At 42.3% G+C, this 23,330-nt stretch overlaps 4 non-coding genes across 4 annotated transcripts; all 4 read left to right on the top strand.

Moving 5' to 3' along the window:
• The first annotated feature begins 1,213 nt into the window (after window positions 1-1,213).
• Window positions 1,214-1,286, top strand: trnac-gca (transfer RNA cysteine (anticodon GCA)). Its single transcript has one exon. It is a non-coding gene; the product is annotated as a tRNA-Cys (tRNA).
• A 7,782-nt stretch (window positions 1,287-9,068) lies between these two features.
• Window positions 9,069-9,140, top strand: trnac-gca (transfer RNA cysteine (anticodon GCA)). The gene has a single exon. It is a non-coding gene; the product is annotated as a tRNA-Cys (tRNA).
• Window positions 9,141-16,857: 7,717 nt separating this feature from the next.
• trnac-aca (transfer RNA cysteine (anticodon ACA)) lies at window positions 16,858-16,929 on the top strand. Its single transcript has one exon. It is a non-coding gene; the product is annotated as a tRNA-Cys (tRNA).
• A 2,275-nt stretch (window positions 16,930-19,204) lies between these two features.
• Window positions 19,205-19,276, top strand: trnac-gca (transfer RNA cysteine (anticodon GCA)). The gene has a single exon. It is a non-coding gene; the product is annotated as a tRNA-Cys (tRNA).
• The last annotated feature ends 4,054 nt before the right edge of the window (window positions 19,277-23,330 follow it).

The following is a 23,330-nucleotide window of genomic DNA, read 5'->3' as shown; positions in this document are numbered from 1 at the left end:
TTTCTCTTGAACTCCATTGATCACCGTTTCAAATATTTCCCAAAACCTGTTCTCCATCTTTGTCAAGATTTTTTCCAAGTTCACCTTCCCAGGTTCCAATCTCACCCCCTCAAAAATAGTTTGTTTCCAATCTATTAATTTGGTCTTTGTCTTACTGATGTCTCTCTCAATCTTTACGGTGGAGGGATTGAGGCAGGGAGTGATGTGTGAGTGAGTGAGGGAGGGAGTGAGGGAAGGAGGGAATGAGGGATGGATAGAGTGAGTGAATTAGCGTGTTCGTGAGTGTGCGAGTGACTGAATGAGTGAGAGCGAGAGGGAGGCAGGGAGAGCAGGCAGGAGTGATAAAATTACAAATGAGAGACAGGCAGACAAGAGAGGAATCACTGCTGGATCTAGTAATGGGGAATGAAACGGAGGAGACAGGAGAAGTAAGTGTAGGCGAATATCGAGGCACAAGTGATAAGGTTTAAAATAATAATTGAGAAAGACGGCCACACGCATATTGCCAGCACTCTCTGCGAGCATCCGCGGGTCAAATAGAGGCTTTCAGCATTTTCCACTTTTATTTCCTGGCGACGTCACAATTTCGACACTCACAGCTTCTTATTTCATGGCCAGGATTCAATTTACACACTTTCCCTTTCGTAAAGTCCCACTTCAGTTCCGTAACCTGTAAATGAATCTATTGACTTAACAAATATTACAGTCACTTCACACACTATCTCCTCCTGTCCGCTCTTGCCAAATGCCTGCTGGATGTTTATTTATTGCATTGATTCGATATTCTGCACACTGACATATATGGTACTGAGAGCATGATCTTGTGAAACTGCACATTGAACCTGTTGTTTCTTGTGTTGACTGTAACGGTCAACAGAATTGGGGCAGAGTACAGTGAGACAGCACTTGGCAGCTGCTGGAGAAACATCTGGTTGAAATGTAGGTGTCGTTTGTCTGGTGCTTCCAGTTCCGCGTTCTGTGGTAAGGATGTGCTCACTGAAGTTTAGTGACAAGGCTTTCCATGTCGGGTTGTGCATCGCATCTGTACACAATAGTGTGACTCACTCCGTTCATGATTCATTTCTGATTGCTGTATTTATTTGTCTCCCAGAATAACTGATGAAGCTTCTTTTCATGTTGGTAATATCAACATTGGTGACTGCCAGCTACTGAGCTCCATTACATAGTGCGTGCAAGAATGGTCAACAGATGTGGGGGTGTAGCTCAGTGGTAGAGCATTTGACTGCAGATCAAGAGGTCGCTGGTTCGAATCCAGGTGACCCCTTGCACATTCTAAGTGCTTCTTTTGGGTGCTCAGAAAATCAGTAATCTGTCGCTGTCGTTGTTCACATTGAGTTTGCCGCACAGATCCAGGCCTTTTGACCCAACGGGTCTGTGCCAGCCTTTATGCTTCACACAAGACACCTCCCTCCCGACTTCATTGGCCCCCATCCGCACACTCTTCCATTCCTTTCGCCCCCGTGTGTTTATCTCGTTTGCGATTTCATGTATCGATGTTATTTGCCTCAACTGCTCCTGAAGGTCGCGAATTCCACATTCTTGCAACTCTTTGGTAAAGAAGTTTCCCATGAATTCTCTATTGGATTTATCAGTGACTATCTTATATTGATAACCGATAGTTTTAGAGTCCCCTACGAGTGGAAACATTTTCTCTACGTCGACCCAATCAAACCCTTTCATGATACAAAGACCTCCATCATGTCAGCCATCAGCCTGTTAAATCTATCCTGACAGGTATTATCTTTCAGTTCTGGCATCATCATTATTTTCACCTTCGCCAATTCCTCGATATCCTTTTGATAATTGGGAGACCAGAAGTGTTCACAGTGCTCCAAGTGTGGTTTAACCAAGGATCTCGGACGACAGGTACACAAACCACTAAAAGTGGCGACGACATAAATAAAAACATGCCAAGCACTGGGGTTCATTTCCAGGGGGATAGAATTAAAAAGCGGAGAAGTTATGTTAAGCATCTATCGTCTCCCTGATAAATACTGAGGCAAAGTAACTATTCAATATTCCAGCCATTTCACTGTCATTACCTGTGAGTATATCTTGTGAATCCCTTGTTGGCCCTTTCCCTATCCTGATGTTATTGACGTTTCAGTGGAATAATTGACTATTTCTTGATAATTTAATTTTGTATTTCCTTTCTGCTTTCCTGATTGCTTGTTGACATCCTTCCTAACGTCTTCATTTTCCCCTTTATCATCCTTTCCTTTATTGTCCATGTGGTTAGAATATGCATTTGTTCAATTTCAATTTTACACTTATCTCTTTATTCATCCACAATGTTTCATTATTGACTATTTGTTGTTTTCTTTAGAGGAATATAGGTATCTTGAACTCTATTGATCACCGTTTCGAATATTTCCCAAAACCTGTTCTCCATCTTTGTCAAGATTTTTTCCAAGTTCACCTTCCCAGGTTCCAATCTCACCCCCTCAAAAATAGTTTGTTTCCAATCTATTAATTTGGCCTTTGTCTTACTTATGTCTCTCTCAATCTTTTACGGTGGAGGGATTGAGGTAGGGAGTTTGTGTGTGAGTGAGTGAGGGAGTGATGGAGGGAGTGAGGGAAGGAGGGAATGAGGGATGGATAGAGTTAGTGAATTAGCGTGTTCGTGAGTGTGCGAGTGACTGAATGAGTGAGAGCGAGAGGGAGGCAGGGAGAGCAGGCAGGAGTGATAAAATTACAAAAGAGAGACAGGCAGACAAGAGAGGAATCACTGCTGGATCTAGTAATGGGGAATGAAACGGAGGAGATAGGAGAAGTAAGTGTAGGCGAATATCGAGGCACTAGTGATAAGGTTTAAAATAATAATTGAGAAAGACGGCCACACGCCTATTGCCAGCACTCTCTGCGAGCATCCGCGGGCCAAATAGAGGCTTTCAGCATTTTCCACTTTTATTTCCTGGCGACGTCACACTTTCGACACTCACAGCTTCTTATTTCATGGCCAGGATGCAATTTACACACTTTCCCTTTCGTTAAGTCCCACTTCAGTTCCGTAACCTGTAAATGAATCTATTGACTTAACAAATATTACAGTCACTTCACACACTATCTCCTCCTGTCCGCTCTTGCCAAATGCCTGCTGGATGTTTATTTATTACATTGATTCGATATTCTGTACACTTATATATATGGCACTGAGAGCATGATCTTGTGAAACTGCACATTGAACCTGTTGTTTCTTATGTTAACTGTAACGATCTACAGACCTCGGGGCAGAGCACAGTGAGAGAGCACTTGATAGCTGCTGGAGAAACATCTGGTTGAAATTCAGGTGTCGTTTGTCTGGTGCTTCCAGTTCCACGTTCTGTGGGAAGGATGTGTTCACTGAAGTTTAGTGACAAGGCTTTCCATGTTGGCTTGTGTAACGCATCTGTACACAATAGTGTGACTCAATCCGTTCATGAATCATTTCTGATTGCTGTAATTATTTGTCTCCCAGAATAACTGATGAAGCTTCTTTTCAGATTGGTTCTTTCAACAGTGATGACTGCCAGGTACTGAACTCTGTTGCATTCCCTTGTCTGTGGACGATGTCAGTGGGTGCATTGCTTAATTGCAGTGATTAATTATAAATCAAGCGATCACTGGTTTAAATCCCGATACTCCCTCTTCTTTCTAAATGATTTTGTGATTCATACAGTAAGTCTGAATTCCCTGTAGCAGCAGGATTGTTGTTTACATTGAAGCTTCCGCAGAGAAACAGGTTAGCTATCTCGATTGGTCACTACCGGTATTTATGCACCACATGAGTCTCCTCCTGCCCTATTTCATCTCGTTCTATCAGCCATATATTCCTTTCTCTTTCATCTCTTCATCGAGCTTCCCCTTTAAAGCATCTATGCCATTTGCCTCAACGATTCCTTTTGGTGGCGTGTTCCACATTCTTACCGCCCTTTGGGAAAAGAAAATTCTCTTGAATTCCCTCACAAATGGAACCGTTTTTTTCTTGGCCACCCAATCGAATACTTTCAAAATCTTAAAGACCTCTATCAGGTCACCCCTCAGTCTTCCCTTTTCTAGAGAAAAGAGCTTCAACCTGTTTAGTCCTCCTGAGAAGTATATGCTCTGAGTTCTATAATCATCCTTGTGAATCTTTTTTTCAGCTTTGCCAATTCCTCTTTATTCTTCTTATAATCTGTCGACCAGAATTGTTCACGTTACTCCAAGTGTGGTTTCCTTTTACACTTCACCTCTGAACTTTCCATTCTCAGCCTGGTTCTGACTTGTATTATCAACCTGACATCTGCCATACGTCCACTTCCTCTGCTTCATTTTATTCTCTATCTCCTACGTCATCCAGAGAGCTCTGGCTTTCGTTGCTTCTTGTGGGAATGTGCGCAGACTGTACCCGAAAAACCTCCTCTTCAAAAGCCGCCCATTGCTCGATTACAGTTTTGATTCCATTTTACCAGGGCCGGATCAGTTCTCAACCCTCTGTAATTGACCCTCTTCCAATTAAGTGTTTTTACTCCAGATTACTCCTTCTCCTTTTCCATTGCTATTCTGAACCTCATGATACTCTGTTCGCTATTCCCTAAATGCTCCCCCAAGGACACTTGCTCCACATTAACTATCTCATTCCCTAGAACCAGATCCATCATTGCCTCCTATCTACAGTTGCTTCACAAACTAGCTCCTCCTGCCACACTTGCCACATGCCTGCTGGATGCATCTTTATTATTTTCTGTGCACTTACATATATGGCACTGATAGCATGATCTTGGAAAACCACGCATTGAACCTGGCACTGCATTTGCTGGCTGCAAGTATCCAAAGCGATGGGGGCAGAGCACATTGACAGAGGATTTAAAGAAGCTGAAGACCTCTGCTTGAAATTCTGATGTGGTTTGGCTGGTGCTTCGAGTTCCGCGTTCTGTGGTGAGGATGTATTCACTGAAGCCGAGAAACAAGGCGTTCCAAGTTGGGTTGTGATCGCATCTGTACACAATAATGTGACTCACTCGATTCATGAAACATTTCTGATTGCCGTAATTATTTGTCTCCCAGAATAACTCATGAAGCTTCTTTTCATATTGGTAATATCAACATTGGTGACTGCCAGCTACTGAGCTCCATTACATTGTGCGTGCAAGAATGGTCAACAGATGTTGTGGTGTAGCTCAGTGGTAGAGCATTTGACTGCAGATTAAAAGATCTCTCGTTCGAATTCAGACGCCCCCTTGCACATTCTAAGTGCTCCTTTTGGGGACTCAGAAAATCAGTAATCCGTCGCTGTCGTTTTTTCTGTTGAGTTTGCCGCACAGATCCAGGCCTTTTGACACAACGGGTCTGTGCCAGCCTTCATGCTTCACACAAGACACCTCCCTCCCGACTTCATTTGCCCCCATCCGCACACTCTTCCATTCCTTTCGCCCCGTGTGTTTATCTCGTTTGCCATTTCATGTATCGATGTTATTTGCCTCAACTGCTCCTGAAGGTAGCGAATTCCACATTCTTGCAACTCTTTGGGAAATAAGTTTCCAATGAATTCTCTATTGGATTTATTAGTGACTATCTTATAACCGATAGTTTTAGAGTCCCCTACGAGTGGAAACATTTTCTCTAAGTCGACCCAATCAAACCCTTCTATTATCCAAAGACCTCTATCATGTCAGCCATCAGCCTGTTAAATCTATCCTGACAGGTATTATCTTTAAGTTCTGGCATCATCATTATTTTCACCTTCGCCAATTCCTCGATATCCTTTTTATAATAGGGAGACCAGAAGTGTTCACAGTGCTCCAAGTGTGGTTTAACCAAGGATCTCGGACTACAGGTACACAAATCACTAAAAGTTGCGACGACATAAATAAAAACAAGCCAAGCACTGGGGTTCATTTCCAGGGGGATAGAATTGAAAAGCGGAGAAGTTATGTTAAGCATGTATAGTCTCTCTGATAAATACTGAGACAAAGTAACTATTCAATATTCCAGCCATTTCACTGTTATTACCTCTGAGTATATCTTGTGTATCCCTTGTTGGCCCTATCCCGATCCTGATGTTATTGACATTTCAGTGCAATAATTGACTATTTCTTGATAATTTAATTTTGTACTTCCTTTCTGCTTTCCTGATTGCTTGTTGACATCCTTCCTAACGTCTTCATGTTCCCCTTTATCATCCTTTCCTTTATTGTCCATGTAGTTAGAATATGCATTTGTTCAATTTCAATTTTACCCTTATCTCTTTCTTCATCCACAATGTTTCATTGTTGGCTATTTGTTTTTTTTTAGAGGAATGTATTTCTCTTGAACTCTATTGATCACCGTTTCAAATATTTCCCAAAACCTGTTCTATATCTTTGTCAAGATTTTTTCCAAGTTCACCTTCCCAGGTTCCAATCTCTCCCCCTCAAAAATAGTTTGTTTCCAATCTATTAATTTGGACTTTGTCTTACTGATGTCTCTCTCAATCGTTTACGTTGGAGGGATTGAGGTTGGGAGTGATGTGTGAGTGAGTGAGGGAGGGAGTGAGGGAAGGAGCGAAGGAGGGATGAATAGAGTGAGAGAATTAGCGTGTTCGTGAGTGTGCGAGTGACTGAATGAGTGAGAGCGAGAGGGAGGTGTGGAGAGCAGGCAGGAGTGATAAAATTACAAAAGAGAGACAGGCAGACAAGAGAGGAATCACTGCTGGATCTAGTAATGGGGAATGAAACGGAGGAGATAGGAGAAGTAAGTGTAGGCGAATATCGTGGCACTAGTGATAAGGTTTAAAATAATAATTGAGAAAGACGGCCACACGCCTATTGCCAGCACTCTCTGCGAGCATCCGCGGGTCAAATAGAGGCTTTCAGCATTTTCCACTTTTATTTCCTGGCGACGTCACAATTTCGACACTCACAGCTTCTTATTTCATGCCCAGGATGCAATTTACACACTTTCCCTTTCGTTAAGTCCCACTTCTGTTCTGTAACCTGGAAATGAATCTGTTGACTTAAAAATATTACAGTCACTTCACACACTATATCCTGCTGTCCGCTCTTGCCAAATGCCTGCTGGATGTTTATTTATTACATTGATTCGATATTCTGTACACATACATATATGGCACTGAGAGCATGATCTTGTGAATCTGCACATTGAACCTATTGTTTCTTGTGTTGACTGTAACGATCTACAGAATTGGGGCAGAGCATAGTGAGAGAGCACTTGATCGCTGCTGGAGAAACATCTGGTTGAAATTCAGGTGTCGTTTGTCTGGTGCTTCCAGTTGCACGTTCTGTGGTTAGGATGTGTTCACTGAAGTTTAGTGACAAGGCTTTCCATGTTGGGTTGTGCATCGCATCTGTGTACAATAGTGTGACTCAATCCGTTCATGATTAATTTCTGATTGCTGTAATTATTTGTCTCCCAGAATAACTGATGAAGCTTCTTTTCAGATTGGTTCTCACTTCAGTGATGACTGCCAGGTACTGAACTCAGTTGCATTACTTCATCCGTGGACGATATCAGTGCGTGCATTGCTTAATTGCAGTGTTTCATTGTAAATCAAGCGATCGCTCGTTTAAATCCCGATACTCCCTCTTCTTTCTAAATGATTTTGTGATTCATACAGTATGTATGAATTCCCTGTAGCAGCAGGATTGTTGTTTACATTGAAGCTTCAGCAGAGAAACAGGTTAGCTATCTCGATTGGTCAATTCCGGTATTTATGCACCACATGAGTCTCCTCCTGCCCGATTCCATCTCGTTCGATCAGCCATACATTCCTTTCTCTTTCATCTCTTCATCGAGCTTCCCTTTTAAAGCATCTATGCCATTTGCCTCAATTATTCCTTTTGGTGGCGAGTTCCACATTCTTACCGCCCTTTGGGTAAAGAAGATTCTCCTGAATTCCCTCACAAATGGAAACGTTTTTTCTACGTCTACCCTATCGAACACTTTCAAAATCTTAAAGACCTCTATCAGGTCACCCCTCAGTCTTCCCTTTTCCAGAGAAAAGAGCTCCAACCTGTTTCGTCCTCCTGAGAAGTATATGCTCCGAGTTCTATTATCATCCTTGTGAATCTTTTTTTCAGCTTTGCCAATTATTCTTCTTAAAATCTGGAGACCAGAATTGTTCACGTTACTCCAAGTGTGGTTTCCTTTTTCACTTCACCTCTGAACTTTCCATTCTCAGCCTGGTTCTTACTTGTATTATCAACCTGACATCTGCCATACGGCCACTTCCTCTGCTTCATTTTATTCTCTATCTCCTTCGTCATCCAGAGAGCTCTGGCTTTAGTTGCCCTACCTTTTCCTCTTGTGGGAATGTACACAGACTGTACCCGAACAATCTCCTCTTCAAAAGCCGCCCATTGCTCGATTGATTCCATTTTACCAGGGCCGGATCAGTTCTCAATCCTCTGAAATTGACCATCTTCAAATTAAGTATTTTTACTCCAGATTAATCCTTCTCCTTTTCCATTGTTATTCTAATCCTTATGATACTCTGTTCGCTGTTCCCGAAATGCTCCCCCAAGGACACTTGCTCCACATTAACTATCTCAATCCCTGGAACCAGGTCCAGCATTGCCTCCTAACGAATAGGTTACAGTAGCTTCACACACTCGCTCCGCCTGCCACACTTGCCAAATGTCTGCTGGATGCATCTTTATTATATTCTGTACACTTACATATATGACACTGATAGCATGAACTTGGAAAACCACGCATTGAACCTGGCACTGCATTTGTTGACTGCAAGTATCTGAAGAGCTGGGGGCAGAGCACTGTGACAGAGGATTTAAAGCAGCTGAAGACCTCTGCTTGAAATTCTGATGTTGTTTGGCTGGTGCTTCGAGTTCCGCGTTCTGTGGTGAGGATGAATTCAATGAAGCCGAGAGACAAGGCGTTCCAAGTTGGGTTGTGCATCGCATCTGTACACAATAGTGTGACTCACTCCGTTCATGATTCATTTCTGATTGCTGTATTTATTTGTCTCCCAGAATAACTGATGAAGCTTCTTTTCATGTTGGTAACATCAACATTGGTGACTGCCAGCTACTGAGCTCCATTACATTGTGCGTGCAAGAATGGTCAATAGATGTGGGGGTGTAGCTCAGTGGTAGAGCATTTAACTGCAGATCAAGAGGTCTCTGGTTCGAATCCAAGCGCCCCTTTGCACATTCTAAGTGCTTCTTTTGGGAAATCAGTAATCTGTCGCTGTCGTTGTTTATATTGAGTTTGCCGCACAGATCCTGGCCTTTTGACCCAACGGGTCTGTGCCAGCCTTTATGCTTCACACAAGAATCCTCCCTCCCTACTTCACTTACCCCCATCCGCACACTCTTCCATTCCTTTCGCCCGCGTGTGTTTATCTCGTTCGCCATTTCATGTATCGATGTTATATGCCTCAACTGCTCCTTAAGATAGCGAGTTCCACATTATTGCAACTCTTGGTAAAGAAGTTTCCCATTAATTCTCGATTGGATTTATTAGTGACTATCTTATCTTGATAACCGATAGTTTTAGAGTACCCTACGAGTGGAAACATTTTCTCTACGTCGACCCAATCAAACCCTTTCATTATCCAAAGACCTCTATTATGTCAGCAATCAGCCTGTTAAATCTATCCTGAAAGGTATTATCTTTCAGTTCTGGCATCATCATTATTTTCACCTTCGCCAATTCATCGATATTCTTTTTATAACAGGGAGACCAGAAGTGTTCACAGTGCTCCAAGTGTGGTTTAACCAAGGATCTAGGACTGCAGATACACAAATTACTAAAAGTGGTGTCGACAAAAAAAGAACAAACCAAGCACTGGGGTTCATTTCCAGGGGGATAGAATTGAAAAGCGGAGAGGTTATGTTAAGCATGTATAGTCTCCCTGATAAATACTCAGGCAAAGTAACTATTCAATATTCCAGCCATTTCACTGTTATTACCTCTGAGCATATCTTGTGTATTCCTTGTTGGCCCTATCCCTATCCTGATGTTATTGACATTTCAGTGCAATAATTGACTATTTCTTGATAATTTAATTTTGTGTTTCCTTTCTGCTTTCCTGATTGCTTGTTGACATCCTTCCTAACGTCTTAATTTCCCCTTTATCATCCTTTCCTGCATTGTCCATGTCGTTAGAATATGCATTTGTTCAATTTCAATTTAACCCTTATCTCTTTATTCATCCACAATGATTCATTATTGACTATTTGTTGTTTTTTGTAGAGGAATGTATTTCTCTTGAACTCTATTGATCACCGTTTCAAATATTTCCCAAAACCTGTTCTATATCTTTGTCAAGATTTTTTCCAAGTTCACCTTCCCAGGTTCCAATCTCACCCCCTCAAAAATAGTTTGTTTCCAATCTATTAATTTGGTCTTTGTCTTACTGATGTCTCTCTCAATCTTTACGGTGGAGGGATTGAGGTAGGGAGTGAAGTGTGAGTGAGAGAGGGAGGGAAGGAGGAAATGAGGGATGGATAGAGTGAGTGAATTAGCGTGTTCGTGAGTGTGCGAGTGACTGAATGAGTGAGAGCGAGAGGGAGGCAGGGAGAGCAGGCAGGAGCGATAAAATTCCAAAAGAGAGACAGGCAGACAAGAGAGGAATCACCGCTGGATCTAGTAATGGGGAATGAAACGGAGGAGATAGGAGAAGTAAGTGTAGGCGAATATCGAGGCACTAGTGATAAGGTTTAAAATAATAATTGAGAAAGACGGCCACACGCCTATTGCCAGCACTCTCTGCGAGCATCCGCGGGTCAAATAGAGGCTTTCAGCATTTTCCACTTTTATTTCCTGGCGACGTCACAATTTCGACACTCACAGCTTCTTATTTCATGCCCAGGATGCAATTTACACACTTTCCCTTTCGTTAAGTCCCACTTCTGTTCTGTAACCTGGAAATGAATCTGTTGACTTAAAAATATTACAGTCACTTCACACACTATATCCTGCTGTCCGCTCTTGCCAAATGCCTGCTGGATGTTTATTTGTTACATTGATTCGATATTCTGTACACATACATATATGGCACTGAGAGCATGATCTTGTGAATCTGCACATTGAACCTATTGTTTCTTGTGTTGACTGTAACGATCTACAGAATTGGGGCAGAGCACAGTGAGAGAGCACTTGACAGCTGCTGGAGAAACATCTGGTTGAAATTCAGTTGTCGTTTGTCTGGTGCTTCCAGTTCCGCCTTCTGTGGTAAGGATGTGTTCACTGAAGTTTAGTGACAAGGCTTTCCATGTTGGGTTGTGCATCGCATCTGTGCACAATATTGTGACCCACTCCGATCATGAATCATTTCTGATTGCTGTAATTATTTGTCTCCCAGAATAACTGATGAAGCTTCTTTTCAGATTTGTTCTCACTTCAGTGATGACTGCCAGGTACTGAACTCCGTTGCATTACTTCATCCGTGGACGATATCAGTGGGTGCATTGCTTAATTGCAGTGTTTCATTGTAAATCAAGCGATCGCTGGTTTAAATCCCGATTCTCCCTCTTCTTTCTAAATGATTTTGTGATTCATACAGTAAGTCTGAATTCCCTGCAGCAGCAGCATTGTTGTTTGCATTGAAGCTTCAGCAGAGAAACAGGTTAGCAATCCCGATTGGTCAATTCCGTTATTTATGCACCACATGAGTCACCTCCTGCCCGATTTCATCTCGTTCGATCAGCCATACATTCCTTTCTCTTTCATCTCTTTATCTAGCTTCCCTTTTAAAGCATCTATGCCATTTGCCTCAATTATTCCTTTTGGTGGCGAGTTCCACATTCTCCGTCTACCCTATCTAACCTTTCATGATCTTAAAGACCTCGATCAGGTCACCCCTCAGTCTTCCCTTTTCTAGAGAAAAGAGCTCCAACCTGTTTAGTCCTCCTGAGAAGTATATGCTCCGAGTTCTATTATCATCCTTGTGAATCTTTTTTTCAGCTTTGCCAATTCCTCTTTATTCTTCTTATAATCTGGAGACCAGAATTGTTCACGTTACTCCAAGTGTGGTTTCCTTTTTCACTTCACCTCTGAACTTTCCATTATCAGCCTGGTTCTGACATGTATTATCAACCTGACATGTGCCATACGGCCACTTCCTCTGCTACATTTTATTCTCTATCTCCTTCGTCATCCAGAGAGCTCTGGGTTCAGTTGCCCGAACTTTTCCTCTTGTTGGAATGTACACAGACTGTACCCGAAAAACCTCCTCTTCAAAAGACGCCCATTGCTCGATTACACTTTTGATTCCATTTTACCACGGCCGGATCAGTTCTCAACCCTCTGCAATTGACCCTCTTCCAATTAAGTATTTTTACTCTAGATTAATACTTCTCCTTTTCCATTGTTATTCGAATCCTTATGATACTGTGTTCGCTGTTCCCTAAATGCTCCCCCAAGGACACTTGCTCCACATTAACAATCTCAAGCCCTGGAACCAGATCCAGCATTGCCTCCTAACTAATAGGTTACAGTTGCTTCACAAACTAGCTCCTCCTGCCACACTTGCCGAATGCCTGCTGGATGCATCTTTATTATATTCTGTGCACTGACATATATGACACTGATAGCATGATCTTGGAAAACCACGCATTGAACCTGGCACTGCATTTGTTGACTGCAAGTATCGAAAGAGCTGGGGGCAGAGCACAGTGACAGAGGATTTAAAGCAGCTGAAGACCTCTGCTTGAAATTCTGATGTTGTTTGTCTGGTGCTTCGAATTCCGCGTTCCGTGGTGAGGATGTGTTCACTGAAGTCGAGAGACAAGGCGTTCCAAGTTGGGTCGTGCATCGCATCTGTACACAATAATGTGACTCACTCCATTCATGAAACATTTCTGATTGCCGTAATTATTTGTCTCCCAGAATAACTCATGAAGCTTCTTTTCAGATTGGTGATATCAACATTGGTGACTGCCAGCTACTGAGCTCCATTACATTGTGCGTGGAAGAGTAATCAACAGATGTCGGGGTGTAGCTCAGTGGTAGAGCATTTCACTGCAGATCAAGAGGTCTCTGGTTTGAATCCAGCCGCCCCCTTGCACATTCTAAGTGCTTCTTTTGGGGAATCAGCAATCTGCAGCTGTCGTTGTTAAAATTGAGATTGCCGCACAGATCCAGGCCTTTTGACCCAACGGGTCTGTGCCAGCCTTCATGCTTCACACAAGACACCTCCCTCCCTCCTTCATTTGCCCCCATCCGCCCACTCTTCCATTCCTTTCGCCCCGTGTGTTTATCTCGTTTGCCATTTCATGTATCGATGTTATTTGCCTCAACTGCTCCTTAAGGTAGCGAATTCCACATTCTTGCAACTCTTTGTTCAAGAAGTTTCCCATGAATTCTCTATTGGATTTATCAGTGACTATCTTATATTGATAACCGATAGTTTTAGAGTCCCCTACGAGTGGAAACATTTTCTCCACGTCGATCCAATCAAACCCTTTCATTATCCAAAGACCTCCATCATGTCAGACATCAGCCTGTTAAATCTATCCTGACAGGTATTATCTTTCAGTTCTGGCATCATCATTATTTTCACCTTCGCCAATTCCTCGATATCCTTTTGATAATAGGGGGACAAGAAGTGTTCACAGTGCTCCAAGTGTGGTTTAACCAAGGATCTCGGACTACAGGTACACAAATCACTAAAAGTGGCGACGACATAAATAAAAACAAGCCAAGCACTGGGGTTCATTTCCAGGGGGATAGAATTGAAAAGCGGAGAAGTTATGTTAAGCATGTATAGTCTCCCTGATAAATACTGAGACAAAGTAACTATTCAATATTTCAGCCATTTCACTGTTATTACCTCTGAGTATATCTTGTGTATCCCTTGTTGGCCCTATCGCTATCCTGATGTTATTGACGTTTCAGTGGAATAATTGACTATGTCTTGATAATTTAATTTTGTATTTCCTTTCTGCTTTCCTGATTGCTTGTTGACATCCTTCCGAACGTCTTCATTTTCCGCTTGATCATCCTTTCCTTTATTGTCCATGTAGTTAGAATATGCATTTGTTCAATTTCAATTTTACCTTTATCTCTTTATTCATCCACAATGTTTCATTATTGACTATTTGTTGTTTTTTTTTAGAGGAATGTATTTCTCTTGAACTCCATTAATCACCGTTTCAAATATTTCCCAAAACCTTTTCTATATCTTTGTCAAGATTTTTTCCAAGTTCACCTTCCCAGGTTCCAATCTCACCCCCTCAAAAATAGTTTGTTTCCAATCTATTAATTTGGTCTTTCTCTAACTGATGTCTCTCTCAATCTTTTACGGTGGAGGGATTGAGGTAGGGAGTTAGTTTGTGAGTGAGTGAGGGAGGGATGGAGGGAGTGAGGGAAGGAGGGAATGAGGGATGGATCGAGTGAGTGAATTAGCGTGTTCGTGAGTGTGCGAGTGACTGAATGAGTGAGAGCGAGAGGGAGGTATGGAGAGCAGGCAGGAGTGATCAAATTACAAAAGAGAGACAGGCAGACAAGAGAAGAATCACTGCTGGATCTAGTAATGGGGAATGAAACGGAGGAGATAGGAGAAGTAAGTGTAGGCGAATATCGAGGCACTAGTGATAAGGTTTAAAATAATAATTGAGAAAGACGGCCACACGCCTATTGCCAGCACTCTCTGCGAGCACCCGCGGGTCAAATAGAGGCTTTCAGCATTTTCCACTTTTATTTCCTGGCGACGTCACACTTTCGACACTCACAGCTTCTTATTTCATGGCCAGGATGCAATTTACACACTTTCCCTTTCGTTAAGTCCCACTTCTGTTCCGTAACCTGTAAATGAATCTATTGACTTAACAAATATTACAGTCACTTCACACACTATCTCCTCCTGTCCGCTCGTGCCAAATGCCTGCTGGATGTTTATTTATTACATTGATTCGATATTCTGTACACTTACATATATGGCACTGAGAGCATGATCTTGTGAAACTGCACATTGAACCTCTTGTTTCTTATGTTAACTGTGACGATCTACAGACCTAGGGGCAGAGCACAGTGAGAGAGCACTTGATAGCTGCTGGAGAAACATCTGGTTGAAATTCAGGTGTCGTTTGTCTGGTGCTTCCAGTTCCACGTTCTGTGGTAAGGATGTGTTCACTGAAGTTTAGTGACAAGGCTTTCCATGTTGGCTTGTGCAACGCATCTGTACACAATAATGTGACTCAATCCGTTCATGAATCATTTCTGATTGCTGTAATTATTTGTCTCCCAGAATAAATGATGAAGCTTCTTTTCAGATTGGTTCTTTCAACAGTGATGACTGCCAGGTACTGAACTCTGTTTCATTCCCTTGTCTGTGGACGATGTCAGTGGGTGCATTGCTTGATTGCAGTGTTTAATTATAAATCAAGCGATAACTGGTTTAATCCCGATACTCCCTCTTCTTTCTAAATGATTTTGTGATTCATACAGTAAGTCTGAATTCCCTGTAGCAGCAGGATTGTTGTTTACATTGAAGCTTCCGCAGAGAAACAGGTTAGCTATCTCGATTGGTCACTTCCGGTATTTCTGCACCACATGAGTCTCCTCCTGCCCTATTTCATCTCGTTCTATCAGCCATACATTCCTTTCTCTTTCATCTCTTCATCGAGCTTCCCCTTGAAAGCATCTATGCCATTTGCCTCAACGATTCCTTTTGGTGGCGAGTTCCACATTCTTACCGCCCTTTGGGTCAAGAAGATTCTCCTGAATTCCCTCACAAATGGAAACGTTTTTTTCTCCGTCACCCAATCGAATCCTTTCAAAATCTTAAAGACCTCTATCAGGTCACCCCTCAGTCTTCCCTTTTCTGGAAAAAAGAGCTTTAACCTATTTAGTCCTCCTGAGAAGTATATGCTCCGAGTTCTATAATCATCCTTGTGAATCTTTTTTTCAGCTTTGACAATTCCTCTTTATTCTTCTTATAATCTGTCGACCAGAATTGTTCACGTTACCCCAAGTGTGGTTTCCTTTTTCACTTCACCTCTGAACTTTCCATTCTCAGCCTGGTTCTGAATTGTATTATCAACCTGACATCTGCCATACGTCCACTTCCTCTGCTTCATTTTATTCTCTATCTCCTACGTCATCCAGAGAGCTCTGGCTTTCGTTGCTTCTTGTGGGAATGTACACAGACTGTACCCGAAAAACCTCCTCTTCAAAAGCCGCCCATTGCTCGATTACAGTTTTGATTCCATTTTACCAGGGCCGGATCAGTTCTCAACCCTCTGTAATTGACCCTCTTCCAATTAAGTGTTTTTACTCCAGATTACTCCTTCTCCTTTTCCATTGCTATTCTAAACCTCATGATACTCTGTTCGCTATTCCCTAAATGCTCCCCCAAGGACACTTGCTCCACATTAACTATCTCATTCCCTAGAACCAGATCCATCATTGCCTCCTAACTACAGTTGCTTCACACATTAGCTCCTCCTGCCACATTTGCCACATGCCTGCTGGATGCATCTTTATTATATTCTGTGCACTTACACATATAGCACTGATAGCATGATCTTGGAAAACCACACATTGAATCTGGCACTGCATTTGTTGGCTGCAAGTATCCAAAGCGATGGGGGCAGAGCACATTGACAGAGGATTTAAAGAAGCTGAAGACCTCTGCTTGAAATTCTGATGTTGTTTGGCTGGTGCTTCGAGTTCCGCGTTCTGTGGTGAGGATGTATTCACTGAAGCCGAGAGACAAGGCGTTCCAAGTTGGGTTGTGCATCGCATCTGTACACAATAATGTGACTCACTCCATTCATGAAACATTTCTGATTGCCGTAATTATTTGTCTCCCAGAATAACTCATGAAGCTTCTTTTCATATTGGTCATGTCAACATTGATGACTGCCAGCTACTGAGATCCATTACATTGTGCGTGCAAGCATGGTCAACAGATGTGGGGGTGTAGCTCAGTGGTAGAGCATTTGATTACAGATCAAGAGGTCTTTGGTTCGAATCCAGGCGCCCCCTTGCACATTCTAAGTGCTTCTTTTGGGGACTCAGAAAATCAGCAATCTGTCGCTGTCGTTGTTTCGATTGAGTTTGCCGCACAAATCCAGGCCTTTTGACCCAACGGGTCTGTGCCAGCCTTCATGCTTCACAAAAGACACCTCCCTCCCGACTTCATTTGCCCCCATCCGCACACTGTTCCATTCCTTTCGCCCCGTGTGTTTATCTCGTTTGCCATTTCATGTATCGATGTTATTTGCCTCAACTGCTCCTTAAGGTAGCGAATTCCACATTCTTGCAACTCTTTGGTAAAGAAGTTTCCCATGAATTCTCTATTAGATTTATTAGTGACTATCTTATAACCGATAGTTTTAGAGTCCCCTACGAGTGGAAACATTTTCTCTACGTCTACCCAATCAAACCCTTTAATTATCCAAAGACCTCTATCATGTCAGCCATCAGCCTGTTAAATCTATCCTGACAGGTATTATCTTTCAGTTCTGGCATCATCATTATTTTCACCTTCGCCAATTCCTCGATATCCTTTTGATAATAGGGAGACCAGAAGTGTTCACAGTGCTCCAAGTGTGGTTTAACCAAGGATCTCGGACTACAGGTACACAAATCACTAAAAGTGGCGACGACATAAATAAAAACAAGCCAAGCACTGGGGTTCATTTCCAGGGGGATAGAATTGAAATGCGGAGAAGTTATGTTAAGCATGTATAGTCGCCCTGATAAATACTGAGACAAAGTAACTATTCAATATTCCAGCCATTTCACTGTTATTACCTCTGACTATATCTTGTGTATCGCTTGTTGGCCCTTTCCCTATCCTGATGTTATTGACGTTTCAGTGGAATAATTGACTATTTCTTGATAATTTAATTTTGTATTTCCTTTCTGCTTTCCTGATTGCTTGTTGACATCCTTCCGAACGTCTTCATTTTCCGCTTGATCATCCTTTCCTTTATTGTCCATGCAGTTAGAATATGCATTTGTTCAATTTCTATTTTACCTTATCTCTGTCTCTTTATTCATCCACAATGTTTCATTATTGAATATTTGTTGCTTTTTTTTTAGAGGAATGAATTTCTCTTGAAATCTATTGATCACCGTTTCAAATATTTCCCAAAACCTGTTCTATATCTTTGTCAAGATTTTTTCCGAGTTCACCTTCCCAGGTTCCAATCTCACACCCTCAAAAATAGTTTTTTCCAATCTATTAATTCGGTCTTTGTCTTATTGATGTCTCTCTCAATCTTTACGGTGGAGGGATTGAGGTAGAGAATGATGTGTGAGTGAGTGAGGGAGGGAGTGAGGGAAGGAGGGAATGAGGGATGGATAGATTGAGTGAATTAGCGTGTTCGTGAGTGTGCGAGTGACTGAATGAGTGAGAGCGAGAGGGAGGCAGGGAGAGCAGTCATGAGCGATAAAATTACAAATGCGAGACAGGCAGACAAGAGAGGAATCACTGCTGGATCTAGTAATGGGGAATGAAACGGAGGAGATCGGAGAAGTAAGTGTAGGCGAATATCGAGGCACTAGTGATAAGGTTTAAAATAATAATTGAGAAAGACGGCCACACGCCTATTGCCAGCACTCTCTGCGAGCATCCGCGGGCCAAATAGAGGCTTTCAGCATTTTCCACTTTTATTTCCTGGCGACGTCACAATTTCGACACTCACAGCTTCTTATTTCATGGCCAGGATGCAATTGACACACTTTCCCTTGCGTTAAGTCCCATTTCTGTTCCGTAACCTGTAAATGAATCTGTTGACTTAACAAATATTAGTCACTTCACACACTATCTCCTCCTGTCCACTCTTGCCTGCTGGATGTTTATTTATTACATTGATTCGATATTCTGTACACTTACATATATGGCACTGAGAGCATGATCTTGTGAAACTGCACATTGAACCTGTTGTTTCTTGTGTTGACTGTAACGATCTACAGAACTAGGGGCAGAGCACAGTGAGAGAGCACTTGACAGCTGCTGGAGAAACATCTGGTTGAAATTCAGGTGTCGTTTGTCTGGTGCTTCCAGTTCCGCGTTCTGTGGTGAGGATGTGTTCACTGAAGTTTAGTGACAAGGCTTTCCATGTCGGGTTGTGCATCGCATCTGTACACAATAGTGTGACTCACTCCGTTCATGATTCATTTCTGATTGCTGTATTTATTTGTCTCCCAGAATAACTGATGAAGCTTCTTTTCATGTTGGTAATATCAACATTGGTGACTGCCAGCTACTGAGCTCCATTACATTGTGCGTGCAAGATTGGTCAACAGATGTGGGGGTGTAGCTCAGTGGTAGAGCATTTGACTGCAGATCAAGAGGTCTCTGGTTTGAATCCAGGTGCCCCCTTGCACATTCTAAGTGCTTCTTTTGGGTGCTCAGAAAATCAGTAATCTGTCGCTGTTGTTGTTCACATTGAGTTTGCCGCACAGATTCAGGCCTTTTGACCCAACGGGTCTGTGCCAGCCTTGATGCTTCACACAAGACACCTCCCTCCCGACTTGATTGGCCCCCATCCGCACACTCTTCCATTCCTTTCGCCCCCGTGTGTTTATCTCGTTTGCCATTTCATGTATCGATGTTATTTGCCTCAACTGCTCCTGAAGGTCGCGAATTCCACATTCTTGCAACTCTTTGGTAAAGAAGTTTCCCATGAATTCTCGATTGGATTTATCAGTGACTATCTTATATTGATAACCGATAGTTTTAGAGTCCCCTCCGAGTGGAAACATTTTCTCTACGTCGACCCAATCAAACCCTTTCATGATCCAAAGACCTCCATCATGTCAGCCATCAGCCTGTTAAATCTATCCTGACAGGTATTATCTTTCAGTTCTGGCATCATCATTATTTTCACCTTCGCCAATTCCTCGATATCCTTTTGATAATACGGGGACAAGAAGTGTTCACAGTGCTCCAAGTGTGGTTTAACCAAGGATCTCGGACTACAGGTACACAAATCACTAAAAGTGGTGACGACATTAAAAAATACAAGCCAAGCACTGGGGTTCATTTCCAGGGGGATAGAATTGAAAAGCGGAGAAGTTATGTTAAGCATGTATAGTCTCCCTGATAAATACTGAGACAAAGTAACTGTTCAATATTCCAGCCATTTCACTGTTATTACCTCTGAGCATATCTTGTGTATCCCTTGTTGGCCCTATCCCTATCCTGATGTTACTGACGTTTCAGTGGAATAATTGACTATTTCTTGATAATTTAATTTTGTATTTCCTTTCTGCTTTCCTGATTGTTTGTTGACATCCTTCCTAACGTCTTCATTTTCCCCTTTATCATCCTTTCCTTTATTGTCCATGTAGTTAGAATATGCTTTTGTTCAATTTCAATTTTACCCTTATCTCTTTATTCATCCACAATGTTTCATTATTGACTATTTGTTGTTTTTTTTAGAGGAATGTATTTCTCTTGAACTGTATTCATCACCGTTTCAAATATTTCCCAAAACCTGTTCTATATCTTTGTCAAGATTTTTTCCAAGTTCACCTTCCCAGGTTCCAATCTCACCCCCTCAAAAATAGTTTGTTTTCAATCTATTAATTTGTTCTTTGTCTTACTGATGTCTCTCTCAATCTTTTACGGTGGAGGGATTGAGGTTGGGAGTGATGTGTGAGTGAGTGAGGGAGGGAGTGAGGGAAGGAGGGAAGGAGTGAGAGAATTAGCGTGTTCGTGAGTGTGCGAGTGACTGAATAAGTGAGAGCGAGAGGGAGGTGTGGAGAGGAGGCAGGAGTGATAAAATTACAAAAGAGAGACAGGCAGACAAGAGAGGAATCACTGCTGGATCTAGGAATGGGGAATGAAACGGAGGAGATAGGAGAAGTAAGTGTAGGCGAATATCGAGGCACAAGTGATAAGGTTTAAAATAATAATTGAGAAAGACGGCCACACGCCTATTGCCAGCACTCTCTGCGAGCATCCGCGGGTCAAATAGAGGCTTTCAGCATTTTCCACTTTTATTTCCTGGCGACGTCACACTTTCGACACTCACAGCTTCTGATTTCATGGCCAGGATGCAATTTACACACTTTCCCTTTCGTTAAGTCCCACTTCTGTTCTGTAACCTGTAAATGAATCTGTTGACTTAACAAATATTACAGTCACTTCACACACTATCTCCTCCTGTCCGCTCTTGCCAAATGCCTGCTGGATGTTTATTTGTTACATTGATTCGATATTCTGTACACTTACATATCTGGCACTGAGAGCATGATCTTCTGAATCTGCACATTGAACCTATTGTTTCTTGTGTTGACTGTAACGATCTACAGAATTGGGGCAGAGCACAGTAAGAGTGCACTTGATCGCTGTTGGAGAAACATCTGGTTGAAATTCAGGTGTCGTTTGTCTGGTGCTTCCAGTTGCACGTTCTGTGGTTAGGATGTGTGCACTGAAGTTTAGTGACAAGGCTTTCCATGTTGGGTTGTGCATCGCATCTGTGTACAATAGTGTGACTCAATCCGTTCATGAATCATTTCTGATTGCTGTAATTATTTGTCTCCCAGAATAACTGATGAAGCTTCTTTTCAGATTGGTTCTTTCAACAGTGATGACTGCCAGGTACTGAACTCTGTTGCATTCCCTTGTCTGTGGACGATGTCAGTGTGTGCATTGCTTAATTGCAGTGTTTAATTATAAATCAAGCGATCGCTGGTTTAAATCCCGATACTCCCTCTTCTTTCTAAATATGATGTGGAGATGCCGGTGATGGACTGGGGTGGACAAATGTAAGGAATCTTACAACACCAGGTTATAGTCCAACAAATTTATTTTAAAATCACAAGCTTTCGGAGATTATCTCCTTCGTCAGATGATTGAATGAAAAGGTTCTCAAATCGCATATCTTATACGATGTTGGGACAGCATCACACCAATCAAAAAGTGTCATTCTTTCTAAATGATTTTGTGATTCATACAGTAAGTCTGAATTCCCTGTAGCAGCAGGATTGTTGTTTGCATTGAAGCTTCAGCAGAGAAACAGGTTTGCTATCTCGATTGGTCACTTCCGGTATTTATGCACCACATGAGTCTCCTCCTGCCATATTTCATCTCGTTCTATCAGCCATACATTCCTTTCTCTTTCATCTCTTCATCGAGCTTCCCCTTTAAAGCATCTATGCCATTTGCCTCAACGATTCCTTTTGGTGGCGAGTTCCACATTCTTACCGCCCTTTGGGTAAAGAAGATTCTCTTGAATTCCCTCACAAATGGAACCGTTTTTTTCTTGGCCACCCAATCGAATCCTTTCAAAATCTTAAAGACCTCTATCAGGTCACCCCTCAGTCTTCCCTTTTCTCGAGAAAAGAGCTTCAACCTGTTTAGTCCTCCTGAGAAGTATATGCTCCGAGTTCTATAATTATCCTTGTGAATCTTTTTTTCAGCTTTGCCAATTCCTCTTTATTCATCTTATAATGTGTCGACCAGAATTGTTCACGTTACTCCAAGTGTGGTTTCCTTTTTCACTTCACCTCTGAACTTTCCATTCTCAGCCTGGTTCTGACTTGTATTATCAACCTGACATCTGCCATACGTCCACTTCCTCTGCTTCATTTTATTCTCTATCTCCTACGTCATCCAGAGAGCTCTGGCTTTCGTTGCTTCTTGTGGGAATGTACACAGACTGTACCCGAAAAACCTCCTCTTCAAAAGCCGCCCATTGCTCGATTACAGTTTTGATTCCATTTTACCAGGGCCGGATCAGTTCTCAACCCTCTGTAATTGACCCTCTTCCAATTAAGTGTTTTTACTCCAGATTACTCCTTCTCCTTTTCCATTGCTATTCTAAACCTCATGATACTCTGTTCGCTATTCCCTAAATGCTCCCCCAGGGACACTTGCTCCACATTAACTATCTCATTCCCTAGAACCAGATCCATCATTGCCTCCTAACTACAGTTGCTTCACACACTAGCTCCTCCTGCCACACTTGCCACATGCCTGCTGGAAGCATCTTTATTATATTCTGTGCACTTACATATATGGCACTGATAGCATGATCTTGGAAAACCACGCATTGAACCTGGCACTGCCTTTGTTGGCTGCAAGTATCCAAAGCGATGGGGGCAGATCACATTGACAGAGGATTTAAAGAAGCTGAAGACCTCTGCTTGAAATTCTGATGTTGTTTGGCTGGTGCTTCGAGTTCCGCGTTCTGTGGTGAGGATGTATTCACTGAAGCCGAGAGACAAGGCGTTCCAAGTTGGGTCGTGCATCGCATCTGTACACAATAATGTGACTCACTCCATTCATGATTCATTTCTGATTGCCGTAATTATTTGTCTCCCAGAATAACTCATGAAGCTTCTTTTCATATTGGTAATATCAACATTGGTCACAGCCAGCTACTGAGCTCCATTACATTGTGCGTGCAAGAGTGGTCAACAGATGT

This window comes from Heptranchias perlo, chromosome 20, assembly GCF_035084215.1.
Source record: "Heptranchias perlo isolate sHepPer1 chromosome 20, sHepPer1.hap1, whole genome shotgun sequence".
NCBI classification, from domain to species: domain Eukaryota; kingdom Metazoa; phylum Chordata; class Chondrichthyes; order Hexanchiformes; family Hexanchidae; genus Heptranchias; species Heptranchias perlo.
The sequence above is the reverse complement of the archived record's forward strand: the minus strand, read 5'-3'. Positions and strand labels throughout refer to the sequence as shown.